This window comes from Molothrus ater, chromosome 6 (genome assembly GCF_012460135.2).
Source record: "Molothrus ater isolate BHLD 08-10-18 breed brown headed cowbird chromosome 6, BPBGC_Mater_1.1, whole genome shotgun sequence".
Taxonomy (NCBI): domain Eukaryota; kingdom Metazoa; phylum Chordata; class Aves; order Passeriformes; family Icteridae; genus Molothrus; species Molothrus ater.
In genome coordinates, this window is record NC_050483.2 from 57,360,810 (window position 1) to 57,382,688 (window position 21,879).

Genomic DNA, 21,879 nt, shown 5'->3' on the forward strand with positions numbered 1-21,879 from the left:
TTGAAGCTAAGCTTTGTAGGTGAGATGTTGATCCAGGATTCTTCAGGGGTGAGAGTTGCCCACCATGGATGAGAATATAGCTGGGCAAAAGGAAAACCACAGAGTGGCCATGGAACAACTCCTTCAGAAGCTGCTCACAGCAGGAAGTGATCCCCCTCTGAAAACTGCAGTAACAGACTGCAGTTGTCTTCCCTGCCATATCCCAGCTAACCAGACTTTTACCAGAATAGCAGTCTAAACCTGCAGGAGAATAGGCCAAGTTTTCAAAATCCTCACTGTATCTGCAGAAAAAGCATTGTTTACTTGTGGATAGGATGAATGTGCCAGATCTTTAGGTTTTTACCCACAATTCCAATTCTCATTCAGAAAAAATTCAGTTAAAACTGACCCAACTGTGAATTCTGATGAATTGGACACTACCTGCTACTTCTCCCCCCATATCTTTAATGTGTAATCAAAACCTAAAGAATTTCAAGAGTCTTAGCTATGAACAAAAAGAATCTTAGTTTTACAAGAAGGGATGGACACACACAGAGAAATGCTGACATAAGAAAGCCACGCCTCCTTCCTACTAAAAATACCTTTTAGACCTGTTTTTGAGTTCATATCTATGGAAACATCTTTCACACACCGGTGTCTGCCTAAATTATGAGCACATTTGTCATTCTTTGATGAGGTGCTTTGTGCACTACAGTGACTGAGTTGGAATGACACCTTTGGTTAAGCACATAACTCTGCATGCAAATCTGATTAACCTATAGCAGTGCAAGTGCCCAAGTTACAGCATGACTTTGTTATGTAAAAACACAGACCCAGAACAGACTGCATGCAATACATAAAACAGATCCTGAACATGGCTTAACTCAGCCTCTCTTCATGTCTTTAGTCATCTTTCTTAAGAGGAGCCCTCATTTTATGATCTTTACTCTACAAGGAATTTTACTCTCTTAATCCAGTCACACATTTCTACAATCATGCCAGAAAACTGCAGTCTCGTGGCAGGAGACAGAACCAGTCCTCTACTCTGGAAGCCTCAACTTTTGGGATGCTTGAATGATGCACATATGTACTGAAGGAGACAGACATTCTTCCTATTAAAGGCAAAGTAAGAGAAAAGGCACTTTAATGATGAAGTTTAGTGGCAAAATATTTTTCCCCTTTTTTTTTCCTTAAAGCAGGACCATTCTGAACAGTATTGTAAGGGTGGTGCCTTGTAAAAAGGTCAGAGGTGCAACATTTTCTTCATAAATGGTGATTCTCACACATCATCTGGTGCTACAACTGCACAGCCATCAGCTGAACAATCTTCAATTTTAATCTAAGATGATTCTTGGATCACCATTTCCAAATCAGTGACTTCCGTTAGTTTTAGGTCCTAAAAGAGAAGAGCTTTCTGCAGTCTAAGTTTCTGGATTTTGGCTCTGAAGAAGAGAGAGGCAAAACTGAACAAAACTAGATGTGAAAATGGACCCCTGTGAACAGAAATGAATGTGCAGGGGGTGCATCTCTGCATCTACAAGTGCATTTTAACCACAATTTCTGAAGCACTGATTTTGTGGAGGTCAAACTGAAGGACAGCCTCTCCAGCAAGTGCACAGAAAACTCAAGTTGAAGTTTGCAGACAGAAAAGTAAGAATACTGTACACAAGAAAAATCAACACAAATAACAAGGTCTTGGATAAAACACAAGAGTGCTAAAATTCAAAGGACTGCAGCATTGGAAACAAAACTGAAATAATGAATGGAGCATGCCAAAGAGTCAGTAGCTAAAGTCCTTGAAAGTAGATGTAACTGGAGAACAGAGTGGCAAAGAAAAAGGAGGGTAATTAGTATCCCAGGCCATGGACAACCAGGGACAACCACAGATACATCACTGGAATGCATGAAATCTCTTTGCCCCTTCATTTGTTCCTCAAATTGTGCTATCCAGGCAGCACAACTGCAATGCTTTCTGCTACACAGGAAAATAAATTTTACTGGTTTGCTATTTGCTTGTTCATTTGCCTGAAGGTTCAAATGAACATAAGCCCTAAATTGTTCACAAAGGACAGTTAATGCAATTCCACATACCCCTACAGAAATACAAATTAACTCTCCAAGGAATTTGGACAAAGATTTGATCACTTTGTCTCAGAAAACTAACCACCCCCATCTGAAACTTTCACTTGAACAATATGTATATTAATAATCCTTTTTAAACAATTCCAAGCTGTATTCCTTCCACTGGGATAAGCTGCTTACATGAACCACACTGAAGTCACAGGCACTTGTTCTAACTAAGCTGAGAAATACCCCCACACTCCCATTTCCTGGAATAATTCTCCCAGTGACATTACACTCCGTGTCTTGTAATGAGGACCACAGAGAAAGATTACAACCTTTACTTGAACTACAGGACACAGAGCAAGTCACCAAATTATACAGACTGCTAGTGACTAGAAAAAGGGCATTTGTTCACTTCAACTGCAGCCTGATCTGCAGTACTGCTCCCTCTGCCTGGATGCAGTAGCAGACAGCATGTAACAGTGCAAACGTGGAAACATTTTCAGAAGTTACAGCCTCCTGAATGAAAAACTGACAGTACATACTGGATGCCCCAAATCAATTAATTTTAACAAACAACATGTCAGAGAACATCCCAGGGATCGGAAGAATGACTAAAATAAAACAGAACACGCAGATGAGGAGACATAATTACACCACAGTCATGGGCTGAATGAAGTCATGAAAAAGCTTCTTGCCAATGAAACTATTTAAAAGCTATTGGAGGCTATATGACTGAGTTCTGGCACTCACAGTTTGAAACATCAATAAAACACCAAAAAATTACAGTTGATGTTTCTGAATGTGTACTTTCAGACACAGGAATATATGGCAGCTAGGAGACATGAACTGTTTATGTAAAAGAAGTAAAAGAAATTAAATACAGAACTGGGGCTATTTCAATAAACACAGACTAACCCACCATTTCCCCACCAGATCATTTGTTTCTTGGGGATGCAGCTGTAGTCTGTGTTCTACTTCAGTAAGACAACTGCAAAAGGAAGAACATAAACCACCCATATGGGTAAGAAAATTTCTAGTAACATTAAGAACTTTTGGTTTAGAACAGATGTAGGAGGTATGGCTTGTGGCAGACTGAAAAAAAAAACAAAAACCAAAAAACAAAACAACAGAGGAAGCAAGTTAATAACTCTGTGTGTATGAAGGAAAGTATGATCTATTCCAAATTTCCCTAACTTATCCTCCCTCTCTCCCAGTAATTAATATGCAACAGTGATGGCTACTACAACTTCACAGCACAGCAGAAAATACTAAATCCCTGCACCTCTGATACAAACACCTATGAGTTCTGATCTCTTCATAGCTGGTCCACAGGCACTGCCATTTCACTGAGCTAAGTTGTTTGGAGAGTTGTTTTTTTTTAAACATAACTTCTGTTTAAAATCCCTTCTCCTTGCTAGGAGCTGACAGCCTTTCCAAATGCCTCCCTGTACTAAGCAGCAAAATATTTTATCCCACGTGGTGCATATGGCAGGGCAGGTAGGATTTAGGAGAGGATTATTAAAGCCTTCTGGAACACAGAAGGTAACCATTTCTAAGTTAACACCCTCCCTCCAACAACATGTTTCAGCTTCTTCTTAAAACATTATTTTCTGCTCCTACCTACCTTTCCTGCAGACAACTAAACCTGTTCCAAGGTTAAATGAGAAGCTTCTCAATATGAGTGTATTTTGGCTGAGGTTCAAACTCTCTCCAGCAGAGACATGTGTAATCTGATTTTTGTAAAAGGAAGCTCTGGACATTGAAATAGATAATTCACCTCTAACAAATTGTTCCTTCAGAAGTTTGAAAGATGGTGATGTAATTTCAAGAATTCTTTATGGAGTTAATTTTGCAATCTCGACAGTTATGGAAAAAACTAAAGTTCTTTCCAGAATCACCAAGAGCACTGCTGGGAATGAAAATTCACTACATTGATTCTGAGAGGAGATACAACTTGCATCCATGAGTGCCAGTCACTCATCAGGATCCTAACATGATGGGCAGAACATGATTAAATATTTCTTGGCCCAGACAGAATTCTTGCTTCTTTCTAAATATCTGTACTACAAATTAGAAGTGGGAAGGCATCAAAAAACCACAGCAGCATCAAAGTATGAGCAGCCCAATCACTATGAAAAACTGTGTAGACAACCAAAATGGCACTAACAAGAACTATGAAAATCAATGAGGTAGCTCTGCATAAATTCATGTGCTGCTGTCTGAACAGCATGAGAATGAAAAGGCCAAGGTCCTTGCTTGAAAGCATTAATAAGCAGAAAACATGTCCATGCTGCTGCTGAGTTCAGCACCTTTCTGGTTATATTTCATTTTCCAAAGATTTCTTACTTAGAAGTGTTGGAAAACAAACAAAAGACACCCATTTTAGACAAAAAGCTTAAACAAGTGCTTTGTTAACACTGCAGAAATTCCTGCAGGCTCCAGCCAAAATTCAGAGCCCCATTGAAAACAGAACAACAGAAAAAAAAGAACTGGAAGATCCAAGGAAGCTGCAGTCTGTGTAGACAGAATTTGGGAGAAAGAAAGGCCTTGCTTCAGTTTATGTATCAATGAGATGCAGTAAGATTCAAATTTTTTGAAAGAGCAAGGCAAACAAGTGAATTTAAGGATTCCAACCAAGCTGCTCATGACAGAAGGAGTACACTGTGCTACACAGCCTTTCCAACAGAACTCCACACAGCAGCAGTTTCACCACAAAGAAAACATGGGTGAAAAGGAAACAGAAAGAGACAACCCAGAAGAATGGAGCTATAGTAAGTCATGAAAGTTGAATTACAATTTTTTCCAGTATTTGTAATACCACGAGTGCTCTGCCACTGTCATTTCTCATCACTGCAGATCATTTCCCCACTCCTAAATATTCTGGGCCTAACTGAAAATTCCTACTTGAGTACAAGCCGCTCAGAGTGCAAGAATTTAACAAATCTGAACATATCAAATTATTCAAATAATAGCTAAAATCCTCCTTTTCTCTAAATTGCTTTTTTTGGATCTCTTATTTACAGCTTGAAGCCTCAATATCTTCATTCACTGTCAGTTTTACCAATCAAACAATACCTGCCACAAAAAAAAATAAAGTTAAAGATTCACAGAGGAATGTTTTTTTTAGAGGAAGGCTCACGTAATTCCACTGCATTTCTGTGGCAAAGGAAAAAAAACCCAAACCTAACCAAACAAAAAGCATTTACTTTTTTTAATCAAGTTCAATAAATCTATTCAGAAAAATCAAGACAACTGCAGAGTCCTAACCCATTCTGCCCCAACCCAAAAGAGTGAAGACATTGGGTAGAGCCTCTAGAGCAGAATAGGTTCTGTCCATGACTGTTCTGGTTGTTCAAATGCACCTGAAGTCAAGCTACTGCCAATTTGTCAGTGTTTTAGCTAAGTGTTAAAATAAACCAGGAAAAAGATGCTCCATGGAAAAAGGTCCCAATGGGATTATTTGCTGAGACTCCAAAGACAAAGGGAGGCTCAAATAACAATTTTAAAATCAGCAAAACAGCAACTGTATTAATTGAACTATTCCTGAAATATGGGGAAAAAATTATACTCACACAGTTACTCTCAGTTCAGGAAACTGCCATTTTTTTTACAGTTGATACTGTTTGTTGCCTGTGGCAATGTGTACAAATTCTTACAAAACCCCACCATCCCTCTGCTGTATGGTTTCACTGATAACCTCACCACAAACATCTTAACAATTTAATCAATACAGTCCTAAATAGTTCAAGAAAGCTGAACACATGGAAACATTCCTCTATCTGCTCCTTAATTTCTCTCTCTGCGTTTCTAGTTGCTCACCAATGTCACTGCTCCTTTTAAAAACTAATTATTTAAAGCTTTCAAACTTCAGATCTTCCTAACTTCAACAAGAAGCACCAGCCAATTGCTTATGGTTTGTCTTATGAGCAATTTATTTTAACAATATGGCTGAATGAAACCCAAGTGAAAATTAAGTTTATACAGACAGAGCTTGGGAGTAAAATAAAAATAAACTATTTTGAGAAAACACAACCAGTATGCGTGTGCCCAATAATTAGAAGATGATGTTTGCACAGAGGCCCCAAAACTTCCTGTTTAGTCAAGCACTCAATATTATGAAATAATGCACAAGCAATTTCCCAGACCCTTCACTTCACATGAAAACATTTGTGGGGTTCTAATCTCAGCAACATTAACACTATTCTGGTAAGGATACAGGAAAAGCAGCATACAGGAGAGACTTGAAACCTGATGACTACACACGGGAATAAAATGGTAATAAAATAGGAAATGCTCTGAAGTTACAGCTGGAACCTGGCTTTGCTTGCAAGGAAATGACATCAAAACTATGCCAGAAGCACATTAAGACCTGGAAGTTAAATCCTCAAAGCTTAGGAAAAGCTGGAGTTTGCTCTTTTGTACACACACAGAGCTTTTATTTACAAAGCTATTTTGCCCTCACGTCCCCAGCATTCCTATCTCATTAAAAGAACAAGGACAGACGATGACTGCTGCAATAAAACAGATTTTTCGCCCAAGACTACATAAAAAGAAACCAATGAAAAAAACAACCCTTGTTCTTAGCCTTTTATGCAGACAGAAGCTTTCAGGACTGAAGGCTTTCCTCTGAGGGCACAGTGATTGCCAAGCTCACTTCTATCACTACAAGCAGATTTGCCCATGACAGGCAGTAAAGGTGCTCCTCTCACTCCAGAGTTCATGACAGCTCTAAACAGTCTGGTCACTTAATGAGGACAATGTTGAATTCACCTGTTCTTCAAAAATCAAAGCAGTGCTAATGCCAGCATTTCCTAAGCTTACAGGGCCTTGCTCTGCAGCCTCAGAATGGTTTTTTACAGAGAGCAGCAGCAGTTGATTTTTAACAAGGGTCTGTCCAAATACTTACTGTAATTGACTGAGGGAACTAGAAAATTATTTACTGACAGCAACCGATTCCTTCTTCATTAAATTTTCCTACAATTTAATGCTAGCTGCTTAACCGCCCACGTTTTTCCACATTCTGCACTCCTTTCCAAAGACTGGGTTTTACTCAACAGCTGGAGAATTCCTTAAACTCATCCTTAAACACAAAGAACTCAGGCACAGTCTACACAGTTCTCGTGGCTACTGCATTTTAGAGCATTTCTAAGGAAAAAATACCACAGAACTTAATGGACAAATAGCTATGATATGATCAAGAGAATACAGGCTGCCATTTGAATTTCAGATGACAAGGACAGTTGGCAGTAAAAATGAATTGCACACATAGATACAGAAAATCCTTCAAGTTGCAGCTGAGACCCAAATATGAGAGCACATTTAATTCTCTAGGTCACAATCCAGCAAGGCATTGAAGATGAGAGCAACATCACAAATCTGAGCAGTCCCACATAATTCAGCTGCACGTGGCATATCACCACAAGCACACTGAAGTGCTTTGCTTTATTTAAACTGCAGCTATCAAAATACAAGTCATGTTACACTTGAGTTTGTTTGGTTTGTAAATTATTATCTTAGAAGACTTTAGAGACCTTTTTATCTACTAAAATATTCTTACTTTTGAGAACTAACCTGTTAGCAATGAAGAGGCTAATGTACTTTTTCCTCTCTCTGTAAACTGCATTTCTCTACGTTTCAATATTGAAACATGGGCAGCCAGTTTTGCTTTTTCCTTCCTGGCACTCTTAGAAGCTCTTTTGCTACATATAGATATATACTGCTTTCAAGTTTACACTCTAAGCAGTAGAAGTGTACTTCATTGCAACTGTGTGTCAGTGCAAGAAGTTTTTATTCTGTTGTTTTAGTCACATATAAACACCTTTCGAGAAGAGCCGTTAAAAAAATCTGAGCAACTGTTTCATGTATTTATAAACACACTCTGTTCTGTAGACTCCAACAGGCAGCTGAAATATCCATTAGTGAATTGTACTGGTATTTGTGTTTAAACACAAACAAAATAAATAAGAAAAAAGATAGCAACTTGACAGAAATCTGTAACTCGGTATGTGGTTTAACACAGACCAGAGTTTAGCACACAAATATAGAAAAGCAGACCTTGCAGCCGTAGCTTAACACCAGTAACACCCAGTGGTTACTGACTCTACCCAGGAACAAAAATCAGCCTGCTCACTCCCATGCTATCACCCTTGCTTTCTCCTCCTGCCCTGATTACAATTCCCTTGGCCTAAACATTCTTCCCAGTCTTAAGAGTCAAGTGATTTACTCTAGAAATATTAAATCTTATTAAATGCTAAATTGTTCCTTCACAGACAGACAGCAAACATAAAGAAGCTCCAAGTAGGAAACGTTATCTCCACTGTGATATGAACCATGTCATGGCTCAAATATATGAATCCTCCCTTAAAAATATTTTTTAGCACTGGTGAATGGAATGCACATAAAATGTACATTTATGCACGTTCCCTGGATCTTCTAAATATCCTAAGAACACTGACATTTTTTCAGGGATTACATATTGTATACACAGACTTGATACTTTGCATTTGCCATTCATTGAATGAAGAGGATTGTAGTTAAGAATGTGTAAATGTTACAGAAGTTTATTTCTTATCCTAGTATTCCTAACTGAAATTTGGATCATGTGATTAAAACTACAGAGATCAGTAAGAGTTCAGCAATCAAGTATTAGCCAGAAAGAGATTAATTTCCAAAAGAGCAAATGAGATTACAAGTTGCGTCATTTAGAGTGAAACAGATGATACATCAATTTTTTAAAATAAAAACTGAAAGTCAAGTATGATTTATGAGAAAAGAGGAGCAAAAATGACAAAGGTCCACACACCATAGAAGAATAAATGCAGTTTGGCTCAGGTTTAACTATGATAAACCACTATTGTCTTGAATTCAAACATTACTACTATTCAAGTCCTTAAAATGTCTCTGGGTTGCAGAAGCAAAACGAAAACAGTTATTTTACAGTACTTCCCATTCTAAAACTTGTTTATTTATTAGCACAACCTGCATCATTCCATCACTTAATTGCAATGCCGTTCTGCTCAGCCAATTACGTAAGATTTTGTACATCAGAATTGACCTGAACACATAAAAATTAAGCCAATAGCAATGTCAACATTTTAGTAAGAAATATGCTATTCTTGAATTATTTATATTTAGGTTATCTTGTAAAAGCAGCTGCTTTAGATTCTCTAGTTCCACTAAAAAAAAGTGCAATGAGATCTCTTATTGACAGCTGCATTCAAAAACATACCAGTTACATAAGTTTGCATAATTATACTGTGCCAGAGTTAAATATCTAAGCATTTTAACGACAGTTCTCAAAATGCTACCTCAGCAAGAATGACTCAACTCCACTGTATAAGCTGCACTCCAGATAAGAAGCAATGAGCTTGATTTTACAGAAAAAAAAAAAAAAAACCAACCAAAAAACAACAAACCCAACTTTTAGTATTCTGCTTTAATTCAAATTGCCCTGAGTGAGTTCTGCTTGTTTGGACCTGCAAGCTTCGCCAGTCATTTGGCATTTCCATCTCTCCTCGCTTTCAACAAAAGTATCCCAAGCATACCTAGAGACAGTTAAGGAAATACTTGGAAAACAGGAATAGTTTTCTACTGTACCTCCAGGGGAGAGATTTACCTGACAACCACCAGGCAGAGGACTAGACCTGTAAACCAGAGGTAAGCCTTGCTTGTATATGAGAAAACATGGCCATGCCAGAGGAGAGCAGAGGACAGACAAACTCTCTCCATGTTCATCTGAGGATTTTAACAAAGATCTCTGTGATGAAAACATTAATAACTGGCACTATACATCAGCAAGTCTTTTAGCCCAGTCTCATATATAAAAAGGAGACTCAGAAACTTTAGGGAGTGAAAACTTTAGGAGCAGCTAATGCTCCTAAAACAAACTTTAGGTGCACCAATCCAAGCTGCTGTCCTTTAACACCTTCCCTTTGAACACTGCTGTGATTGGATAGGTAGAGTGCAAAACTTCCCTGGCCCACGTTTTCTCTGCTGTTATTCACAGAAGAAACTATGAACAGCAACAGATGGGAAGCTATCAGAGAAGAAATGTGGCTAGAAATTGCAAAAGAATTGACCAAATTCTTGGTAATTTGGCAACTCAGGGTCCTGAGTTAAATCCAGCCTTAATTCCACCAGTACTGCACAAAACCTGCTTCAGCCACCTAATCACTGAACCAGCTCAGGAAAGTGCTACAAGGGCTCATGTTTGGAAACTCATTTCCTAGAATCACAAGAGTTAGAACTTCTACTTCATAAATTGATTCTGCTTACTCTGATGCTAAGTATCACAATCTAAGGAAAATGTATCACCTACCTTCTTTCCAACTACTGCTCTCGTGCTCTAAAACTGCCTTCTGCTTAACAACATAAAAATAAAACTTTCCTTTGGATGAAATAACTTAAGGACCTTAAACTTTAAGGTTTCCACAGAAGCCACCCCAGTGCACAGCACTTTTCAATTTGACATAAAAATATAGCTCAAAAAAATTTAGTTTTTCCCAAGTGCTACTGTAAACTTAAACATTAGTTCTGTACCTTCAAAATTTTGCCATCCACATGGCAACACTAAGAAATATTTTAATCGTACCAAATAAATACAAATACATATCGAACAGATGTCTGTAAAATCAATTCTCCTGAAACTGTCAACCTCTAGCTGTTGTATCGCAGCTACCAGAATACAATCTAATGTAACAAAAAGGTTAGACCTATGCTCAGAACCTCTGGCATTTCACAAGCAAGCCCAATTCCCCAGCACGTCGCCGCACAACTTTCTCACCGAGGCCAGCATTTTCTTCCACGGACTTTTACCACGCACGCCGTGACAGATCACAGATCGTCAGCGCAACCTTCGCTCACGACATTGTTTTCAGAGGCACCGAAACCTCTCACAAACTTTAAACGCCCGAAAGGCGTTGGCGAGGGAAAGCCGCCCGCTGCCTCACAATGTCACTACTTGGGGAGCGCTTGATGCTCCGACCCTCGCCAGGGTGGGGTGCTTTATAAATAGATGCGTGTTGTTGTTTTTTCTTTTTTTTTTTTCCTTTACACCCCCCCCCCCCCAGTCAGTGCCGTGCCCCGAGCGTCAGGGTGGCGATGGGAGAGGAGGCTGTTTATAGCCTTCATTAAATGAACTCTGGGCGAGGAAAGGAGGGGGCAGGGAGAAAGGGAAGCTGCTGCTCCTACCTGAGCCAGGCCCAGACCCCGCTGCTCACCCTCCCCCCGCCGTGCCCGGGGGGCTCCGGGGACACCCCCACCCTCAGCGGGCGCCTGCAATGCAGGGGCTGCGCAGGGGGCTCCCGGCAGCGGCATCCCAGCGGGATCGCTCCCCCCGTCCCCTTCCCCATCCATCTCCCTCCCTCCTGCGGCCGCCCGACCCGCTCCCAGCTGTGCCGCCGGGGATGGCGCCGAGCTCCCGCGCTCTCCGCGCTCCGCCGCCCCCGGTTGTTTACAGGCCCCGGGGCCCCGCAGCGCCCCGGCCCCGCCGCCCCCTCACCCCGCCCCGGCCCCGCACTGCGCAGCGCCACTTACCCCCCCGGCCGCGGCGTCGGCGCCGGCTGTGCGGGCAGGGCCGCGCTCCCGGCGGTGCGCGGGGGAGAAGGGGAAGGAGGGGGGGACAAGGAGGAGGAGGAGGAGAAGGAGGGGGGCACCCGGCTGGCGGCCTCGCCTCAGCTCATTCACAGGGCGGCTCTGTGCCCAGGGGGAGCCCAGCGCTCATCTCGCCCCCGCCGCCGCCGGCCCCCCCCCCCGTCCCCGTCTCCGTCCCCCGCCGGAGCTGCTCCGCGCCCACCCGCGCAGCGCCGCGCGGAGCGCCGGCCGCGGACGGACGGACGGACGGGCGGACGCACGGACACACACTCGCACTGCGCTGCCGCCGCCGCCGCCCCTCTGCGCAGGCGCGCACGCCGCAGGGGAGGGGAGGCGGGAGCGCGCGCGCGCGCGCCCCCGCGCCCTTTCCCTCCTCGCCACCTCCCCTCCCCCGTTAAAAAAAAAAAAAAGAAAAAAATCAAATAATTAGAACATCCAAAAAAGCGGCAAATGGAGCTTTTCAGATTAAAAAAAGAGAGAGTAAAAAAAATATATATAAGGCGGAAAAAAAAAAAAAAGCAGCACCCCGGCAGGGTACCCGGATGTCGGACGGAGCAGGGCCGTTACGGGTATTACATCACCCTCCGCCCCGGGTCCCGCGCCGCGCCGCGCGGGGCGGTGACGTCATCGGCCCCGCCCCTGCCCCTGAGGGGGAGAGGCTGGCGCGAGGGCCGGGGTGGGTGTTCCCCATCCCGATCCAAATCGCGATCGCAATCCCGATCCAAATCCCGATCCACATCCCGATCCACATCCCCATCCCCGTCCTGTTCCGATTCCAATCCGGATCGCAGTCCCGGTGCGGTGGCGGCGGCAGCTCAGCCCACCTGAGGACGATGGAGCGCACAGTGGGTCCCGAGGCGGGATCAGCCTCGTCTCCCTGGATCACAGAATCATTTAGGTTGGAAAAGATCTCTGGGATCATCGTGTCCAACACCACCGTGTCAACCAGACCATGGCACTGAGTGCCGTGTTCAGTCGTTCCCTATGGATTCCATCGCCTCCCTGCGCAGCCCGATCCAATGTCTAATCACCCTTTATGTGAAGAAATCCCTCCTGATGTGCAGCCTGGCACAGCCTGTCACTCTGTCCTCTGCTCCTGAGGGACTCACACTCGCCTGAGTCGGAGCCCCGCAGGATTTCCCCTTGGAAGCACGACCGCTGGCAGAATCAGCAGCGGATTACCAGTAATGAACGCATAATGGGTTTAATAATCCCACGGGTTTCAGCCCCCTTTGATGAAGGCCGGCCTGTGGACAAAAGACATGGGAGTGTGTTCATGGAGCGACTCCCCCACCAGCCTGCGGGGAGCACATTGAGAGGAGAAGCTTTTAGACAAATCTCTCTTTTGTCTCAAGGAGGGGAGGAGGGACGCCCAAGGAGGCTGCGATAGGAGGGGGTGATTCTGGGAGGAATGGCTGGTTCCAGCAAGCCAGGGTTAAACCTTGTGGCTGGGGATTTCTGAGGGGGAGTGGGTGCCAGGAGTGCTTCAAGGGGAGGATCAGGAATGCACAGGTAGCTCTGAGGATGTGAAGAAGGAATTGAATACAGAGGCAGAGATGCTGAGGACTGGGAAAGGTGAAGTGGGTGCTTGGCAAGGTTGTCTAGGTAGTTTCCATCTTGAACAGTAATGGCAGCAAACAGCCATATGTTAATGGCTTTAAACTGAGAGTAGATTTAGATTGGAAATGATGAAGAAATTCTTTATTGTGAGGGTGGTGAGGCCTTGGCACAGGGTGCCCACAGAAGCTGTGGCTTCTCCATCCCTGGAAATGTTCCAGACCAGATTGGACAGGGCTTGAAGCAACCTGGGATAGTGGAAGGTGTCCCTGCCCATGGCCAAGGGTTGGAACTGGTTGGTCTTTAAGGTCCTTTCCAAACCAAAGCATTCCCTAAACTGAACGTTTAGAGAGGTCTCCAATTGCAGGTTATGCTCCCACAGTCGACAGCCATTAGTGCAGTTCATCAGTGACTGAGGGCAGATTACAGCAAAACCTTGAGAGAGCTTAAAGAGCTGTGAAAATACAACCAAACCTCATTGCTCTATGGCTTTCCTGTGACAGATGAACTGACCGTGTTTTGGTACAATTGCAGAATCTCAATTTCCCCGTTGCTGCCTGTGGATGGATGGAATGTTTGGACCCAATCTCCCTGTATTCATCCTAATCGTGATCCTTATCACGATACTGAGCACTGCTCAGTCCTGCTCGATGTTCTGGTAACTATTAAGGGTCTTTAGTTTAGAAATTTCAGGCCTTTATAGTTAAATGCAGTGAAATTTGTTGGTGGAAACAGATCTTTAGAGACATTTAAATGTAAGCCCTAACTCTTCCCTTCCCATGATTACAGAGTTGTTCCTGCAGGCATGTGCCATGTTTCTTTACCTTCTCCATTTAAAAATAAATTTAATTTTTCACCCCTCTTTTCCACTTTAATAAAACTCTCCTAGCACTTTGAATTATATACAATCATGGATTTCATTTAGATTCCATGTTATGTACATGTGTGTTTTGAGTGCTTTTTTTTTTTTAATAAAACTGAATGAAAACATGGCCCTGTATCTTTTTGGCAATGCCCTCATTTTAAGCTGCAAGAATGTAATGACAGCAGAGAATTTGCTGCTCTCATTTGCTATTTATACACTTTTCAGGGGAAATTGGACTAAGTTAAATTACTACAATATTTTCTTAAAGCATAACTTTTTATTTAGCTCCCTAGATTTGCTTGGCCTGTTGCACTGACAATGGTAATAAATATTTGCAAGAAATTCAAGCATCACTTTTAATTAGGATAAAACAGCTGTGTATATAATATCCCTCTACTAAATGTATTTGTAGTTGATAAGACTACATCTCCCAATGTACAACTATTTATTTTCTCTTTAGCTGTACACCAAGTTGTGATACAGATGGTTGGGACCTGTAGTCACCATACTCATTAGCAACACAGTAACGAGAACCATTGTGAAACTCAACTCTGTATCATAAATCATTTATGAGTTATTGAGAAGGATCATATTTCACTGTTTGGAACAAGAAAGTTCTTTTAGCATTATAGTCATATTTAAAATGATATGCTGCTCCCCAGCCTATTTTTAGAAAATATTACTTTGGACAGTTTTAATTCTGTTTCCTGTTACAGCTTTTTAAAAGTCTCTGGATGGATGGTAGTTGCCAAGAGTATTTCTAAAAAAGAAATATAAACCCCTGTGTATCTAAATAAGCAGCTTTTTGTCACCAAAGCACACTCAGTTATTGCAGGCAGGAGGATGACTTTGTCCTGTCTATTCATTAAAACTCAATTTAGAAAATTCCACACTTGGCCCAGTGAAACTGTTCCCAATGACATCATTTCCCATAAAAGAGAAAATGGGGCCACAGTGGCTGCTGGGGTCACATGGCAATGGAACTGCACTTTGGAACCAGCTTCCATCACAGGGGCCATATTCTGTGTGAGCCTGCTGTAATCTCTGCATGCTGGATTGCCCAACACCCCTTTTAACTCTTCCTGGTTTAATACCAGTGATTAAACTTATTTTATTGTAAGGCATATCATGGAGTATCAGAGTTTTGTCTGTGTTTTTCTCAAATAAGGGACTTTTAATACCAATATCACAGAATCACAGGATCACAGAATCACACAATAGCCAGGTTGGAAAGAAGCTTTGGAGATCACCCAGTCCAACCCCCTGCCAAGGCAGGGTCACTTGGAGCAGTGACGCAGGAACACATCCAGGTGGGTTGGAATGTCTCCAGAGAGGGAGACTCCACAACCTTCCTGGGCAGTTTGTTCCAGTGCTCTGCCACTGTCAACCTGAGAAGTTCTTCCTCGTGTGGTGGTGAGCCTTGCTGTGTTTTAGTTCATGGTCTTTTCTCCTCATCCTGTCTCTGAGCATCACCAAAAAGAATCTGGCACGGTCCTCATGGCATCCACCTCTGAGATATTTTTATGCATTGATGAGATGCCCTCCAGGCTCTTCTGAGCTAAACAGGCCCACCTCCCTCATCTCTCCTCATCAGAGGGATGCTCCAGACTCTTGATCATCCTTGTGGCCTCTTCTGGACCATCTCCAGTTGCTCTTTGTCTTTCTTGAACTGAGGAGACCAGAACTGAATATTCCAGGAGTTCCCTTCTGCTACCCAAAACTAAGAAAAAGAAGCTCCAAGACTGCTCTAATTAATACCAGCACCTCAAAATGTTTCCTGCATTGCCCAGGATCAGGCAGAAAAGGGTGGTAGCACAGGTGTCAACCCAAAGATGTTCAGGAGAGTCACAAAAGACAATAATGGTTCATTTTGCATGGATTTGAGGTCTCCACATGTGGCCTCACTGGGGCAGAGTAGAGGTGGAGGATCATTGTTGTAACTGTGAACTGTTGTATTGCACCATTTAGATTTCTTGACTTCTCAGAGAAAAAAACTGAACTTCTCTCATCTGAAACCTTCATTTCAGCTTCCCTTACTTACTGTCCCTGTTCCTCCTCTCTTTTATGGTCTGCCATGAATATCTCATGTAGGTGGGAGATAATACATTTCAAGTTGCTCTGTAGCCTAAAAAGTTGGTAAACTGTGGTGTTTTGTTTGTAGAAGGATTTGTATCACCTGGTAATACTCATCTAAATATTAGATGTATAATCAAGCTGTTGTTCAGGTTGCCTTGGTTTGGTGGAAGGAGACAGGTGATCATTACTGTCATGTTTTTGCCAGTGCCTGGAGCAGGTTGGGTGAGTCCTTTGAAGGTGACTTTTTTCTCTTCTGTAGTTTCTGTGAGTTCAGAAGAAGCTGAGATGACTACTTAGACTAGATCCTTAATTTTTAGATAGCTAAAATTAATTCATTACCTTAGAGATACTTAGAGGTTATCTACAGAAATCTTCATATTAATGATATGTGGGACCTGTAATAATGGGATGTTGCCATAACTTCATGCTTGGCTTGGGAAGTACTGATCCCCATCCCTTCTCCAGGGGGCTGCACCTATTTTTGGGATCCCAAAGCCAGATGGACGATTACCCTGCAGGCTTCCCATCTTCCTGGTGCTATTCCTGCAGCACCCTGGTGTGATGGCACCTGGAGGGATCTGCTCAGGCAGCTGTGCCTTTGGGAACTCCATAAAATGCTGGCACTGTGGTGATGATTAATAATCACATGATGTTTAAATCATCAAAAGCACACACCTAGGGTGGATCCTGCATTCAACCTGAATTTATCTGAAGGATGTCACAAAGATTTTGGTCATCACATACAAACATCCTGCATTCCTGAAATGCAGCACTTTTGACTTAATTCCCTTTCTGCTGGACTTCTGAAAAGTGCTTCCCAACCTTTGTTGCCTCTGAGACCAGATCCATGCTCTGCTGATTGCTTTTAAAAACAACAGTTATGACCTCATTTAAAAACCAAATGCTGGTAATTTTCAAACTACAAAATTAGGTACAAAATCATTAGGGCATCACAATGTGGTTTTCTTATTTTAGCTGTAAGAGAAAGCAAATGATGCTCAGTCATGAGTTTTATTTTTCCAGGGAGAATTTGCCGATGGAAGTAACCTATAATTCAAGAAAATCAGCAAAAGCAAAGTACAGTAAAGACCAATGTATCAACAGAAGAATAATCCTCTTATGCCTGAAAATAAATATAAAATATATTCAATATAGAAGCATAATAAAAATACAAAGCTTGTAAAAATAAGCACAATAAAAATATAAAGCATATAAAATGCAAGCATACAAAATATATATTATAAATTAATAAAAGATAAAAAGGAGAATAAAGGTAATATATTTACCATGAATATAAATAAGTGTATGCAAGTATTAATAATATTCTAAAATACTGGGGAAGGGTCAGTCCTCCATTTGTATCTTTTTTGTATATGAAATATGGGAAATCATGGCATCTCCCAATTTCTTCAAAAGCCCAAAGATGACAAAAATCCAGGCAGCTCAGAAAGAGAAATGCAGTTTATCAAGGTTTTCAGAGCTCATCTGCAAAACACCTGCATTTCACATGCCTCCTTCTATCTGTAGCAAAATGTCACTGAAGGCCCAGTGGCTAGGAAAATTTGCTTTTCCTGTGGCACGGGGAAATTAAAAAAGAATGTCAATACAGTCTACAGGAATTTGAAAGAAAATGAAAAACGAGGGGAAAGAACAAAAACATTTAAAGTGATTTTTTCCCCTCTCCCTTTAGAACCTCTGCTGCCTAGGCAGTTGAAATGGAAAAGCCTTGCTAGAAAGCCTGTGTGTCCTGAACCTGTTATGGAAAAAGGGACAAAATGACCGTGTTTGATGTCTGAAGGAGTGCTGGCATGGCTTGCCTGGCTATGCCAATGCATTTTGGCCCCTGTCCCTGAGCTCTCCACCAGTTTCTCAGCAGTACGATGCATATGGGCTCTTTGGGACCATCTGTGCCTCTCCGCGGCACTGAAACCATCAATCAGCTTAAAGCCACGTTATGAGACAGCGTAAGTTGATTTGAAGTATTTAAAAGCCTGGGGCAGATTAGAACACACCAGGGCTCCAGCAGGGATACCTTCCACAGCTCCTTCCAGCATGGAGGGTACACTTCATTTAATCCTCATCACTGGGCACCAAGAAATGCCCGTGTCTTGGTATTCCTTTTCTCAAAGTCTGATTCTCTTAACAAGACCTTTTGCTACAAGACAAGCTGCGAGGTGGAGAACACCCAGAATATTTTATCAGCCATGATAAAAACGAGAGCAAGCTCTTGGTACTAAAGTGATTTCAGCTTTTATCGTAAGAAAAAGAAAGGCCTAAAGCCTTTCAGCTTTTATCGTAAGAAAAAGAAAGGCCTAAAGCAAGGGGGCCCGCGGGCTGAGCAGGAGCGTTCCCGTCGAGGATGCTCCAGCGCCGGCGCTGCGGCTTCATTTCAGCAGCGATGTAGCGACGTCCCAGATGGAGCGGCAGGCACTCAGTGGGTCAGAAGCCCTTTTTTATCCTGTTTTTTGTCCCTTTGGATTGGTTGCTTTTTGGATCCTTCATTTGCATGAAGTTTTAAGGCTCTTGATTAGCCCATTGCAGTTCTGTCCAGGCTGGCTTGTTTCGCCTGGGGGGTGGTGCACCTCACTGAGGTGTGTTATGGTACCTTGAGTACCTTATTTCTTATAACTCCCCTTTTAACCCCTTTTACAATACAATAACCAAACTAACAATACATGCTTAACCATCTATCAACAACAGTTTCTCAACTTTTTTTAACAAGCCAGGCTTTCGCCTATTCTGTTCATTAGACTCTCTCTTTTCAAAATGTGAGAGAATTTGCTGGTTTTGTTTCCTCTCGGTCCGTACAGGGAGCCCGGTGACAAAGCTGCCACTGACCTCGCAGGATCAATCCCCCAGTCATTAGCGCGTTGTAAAAACTGCTCTTAGCCAGCCAATTGTAATGGGCCTGCCCACAATTGCCGGGTGTTTAACCTAAGAATTAGCTTAGCAATCACAGCCGAAATTACATGAGAGACTGGCGATGCGTAAGAATACTTTATCCTGAGTCATCGAGAGTCTTATGATGCTCTTAGGGGGTTTATGATTATTAACATCCAGACAAGAGACACTGAAATTTGAAAAAGACTGAAATTTCCAGATGTGAGGGAGATTAGTTTGGATGGAAGGATAAGATTTATATTCTGTAAACTCCCTTTTTTTCCCTTTTGTCTTACCACTCCTTTTCTTTCAATATGTAGTCATCTTCTTTGTACAATCACACACAACTTATGCTTTGCTACGTTCATTCACATAAATGTGTTTAATCAGTTGTCTCTTTTAACAAGCTGTTAGCTGGGACACAGCTGAGCAGATGAATTTTTTTTTTGTGTCAATTAAACAGTTAAATTAAGCTGAAAGCAACATGTCTGAGTCAAATAAGCAAGGCAGGGAGATATTTAAAATCTAAACATTACTCAGTAGTTTGCAAAATAAGTTTTCTGTAGTACCAAGGACTCTGGAGAGCCCTGGATTTACAGGATAATCCTGGTCTGGAGCTGGATTTTTGCCACCCGTTCCTTTTTTTTTTATTTGACAGGATAACCAAAGTTTAAATTTAGTTTCATTACATAGGTGCTGAAGGGGTATGACTAAGAAGTAAAGACATTGTTTCATGTTTGCTGGCATAAGGGACATGGTAAAAATGGATATGAGATCACAAGTTCCATGTGTTGGCTTTCTTAGGAAAGCAAAACAAGCAGCAATTTGGATTTTTAGCATTTTATGACAACCCTCACCCTGCAGTGATGGTGTTCTGTTTCGTTTGGGATGGTGCAAAACAAAATATCAGCAAAACAACAGGGGCCATTATGAAAAGAACGTGCTTGTTGTGCATTTTAAACCCAGAGGTATCAGGAAAGGAAGATCTGTATTGCAGGTCACATTAGCATGCATTCTTTTGGAGAACATTTAAGGTGCAGCTTCATATCAGAGGATTACTCAAAACATCGATGCTACTTGGAGATAATCCAAGTCTCCACCCGTAACCAGAAAAGTATCCTTCCTTCTCAGGAAATTTCAGTTAATCCAAGGGATTAGGACAGCTACTTCTTGAGGGATTGTGAATGTAATTTCTTTTAAGGATTTGAAACAAGTTTGTTTCCTTGCTTGTTTTCTTTCTTTGTAGTATATGACTCCCATATTTATTAAAATAAATCTATGTTTCCACTCTCTTTGTGTGTGTAAAGGCATTCACTATGTTTTTACAAAGTCATTGGCCTTTTTTTCATTTTTAACCTTCATAGGAATTATCAAAATCATTGGCTAGTACTTGACATTTATTGTGTTGTAATTACTCCCTTGTGTTGTTTTCCTCTGTTTCATGTTGAAGATAAATAATAGGATCCCTTGTAAGAGACAAGATAAGGAAGGAAGAGGGGAAAAAGCTTGTCTTACAAAGAAAAATGATGAGGTGAAAAAGGGAAAGCAGTGGCCATGTTGATTCACAGCAGTCTGCTGAAAACAGGATTGGAACCATTAGCTCACTCTACAGAGGTCACAGGATTGCCATTCTGTGACATAAATTTCAATTATTATAGACAGTGTCTCCACACGAAAGCAGCAGTTGAACTGAGCTGAACCAACGTTAGACAAGAGGCTCATTACCTATAACACCTGGCAAATGGGAATTTTCCTGCAAGTGCAAACTGAAAAGTGGAGTTATATATATAAATACCTCCCCAGAACACTGAACAAACTCCTGCTCTGCTGGTGACCCTCTGGGCAGGATTTGTGACTTCTCAAAAGAGAGCAGTTCTCATCTAACTGCAGAGACAACCTATTGAGAAACTCATAGTTTAAAAATAAGGCAATTTCTAGTGTCACCCATAAAACCAAAGTTCAGTATCTTTTTTGAACATGAATTCTAAAAGCATTGAAGTTGATCCAGTGCCTTTCAAGTTAAGCTCAAGATTCCCACTGACTTCAGCGAGTCTGGATTGGGTATAAATTTCTAATTCACTCATTAGAACTGTCAAAGTAACTTCCATCAGGTTAAGCTGGATTAATGATCCAGTAGTCACTTACCATAAAATCATGGAATATTTTTGGTTGGAAGGCACTTCTGGAGGTCACCTGGTTCAATTCCTGGCTCAAAGCAGGTCCAATGAGGAGTTGCTTAGGTTTTTGTCCAGCTGAGCCATAGAATCTTGGTGTATCCTGAGTTAGAAGGATCATGGAATCCAGATCCTGACCCTGCACAGAACAACCCCAGGAATCCCACCCTGTGCCTGAGAGCATTGTCCAAATCCTCCTTGAGCTCTGGTGCTGTGACCACTGCCCTGGGGAGCCTGTTCAGTGCCCAGCCACTCTCTGGGTGAAGAACCTTTTCCTGATAACCAACCCAAATACCCTTGAGAATGGAAATCTCACCTGACTGGGCACTTGTTTTTGTTTCCCACCAGAATTTCCTGTGTCATAATTTGTGTTGTGTCTAATCACTATGTATCTCTGAAAAGAGTCTGTGCTTGAAGGCAGCAGTAAAACCTTCCCTTATCCTTCTGCCCATACAGCTGAGCAATGACAGCTCTCTAAGTCTCTCTCCACCATTGTTGCCTCCACTGCACTTTCTCCAGAACATTCATGAATTTACTTACCCAGAGCAGGTAACAGGAGGCTGCTTAAAGAGCTTTGATTTAAATACCCACGGCCAGGATCTTGCCTGTTGCTGTGACATGTGAAATGTTTTTTTTAACATAATTAAAAATCCTGCAAACCCATGCAAAATGAACCATTATTGTCTTTTG

General features: G+C 42.0%; 1 protein-coding gene across 2 annotated transcripts in view; it reads right to left on the reverse strand.

Moving 5' to 3' along the window:
• The window catches only part of PPM1A (protein phosphatase, Mg2+/Mn2+ dependent 1A), a 34,637-nt gene extending 22,878 nt beyond the window's left edge, over positions 1–11,759 (reverse strand). For both annotated transcript variants that reach the window (XM_036384529.2, XM_036384528.2), the window contains exon 1: positions 11,581–11,759. The gene's annotated coding sequence lies outside the window, so the exon portion shown is untranslated. The remainder of the gene's footprint in view (positions 1–11,580) is intronic.
• Between the last annotated feature and the right edge of the window lie 10,120 nt (positions 11,760–21,879).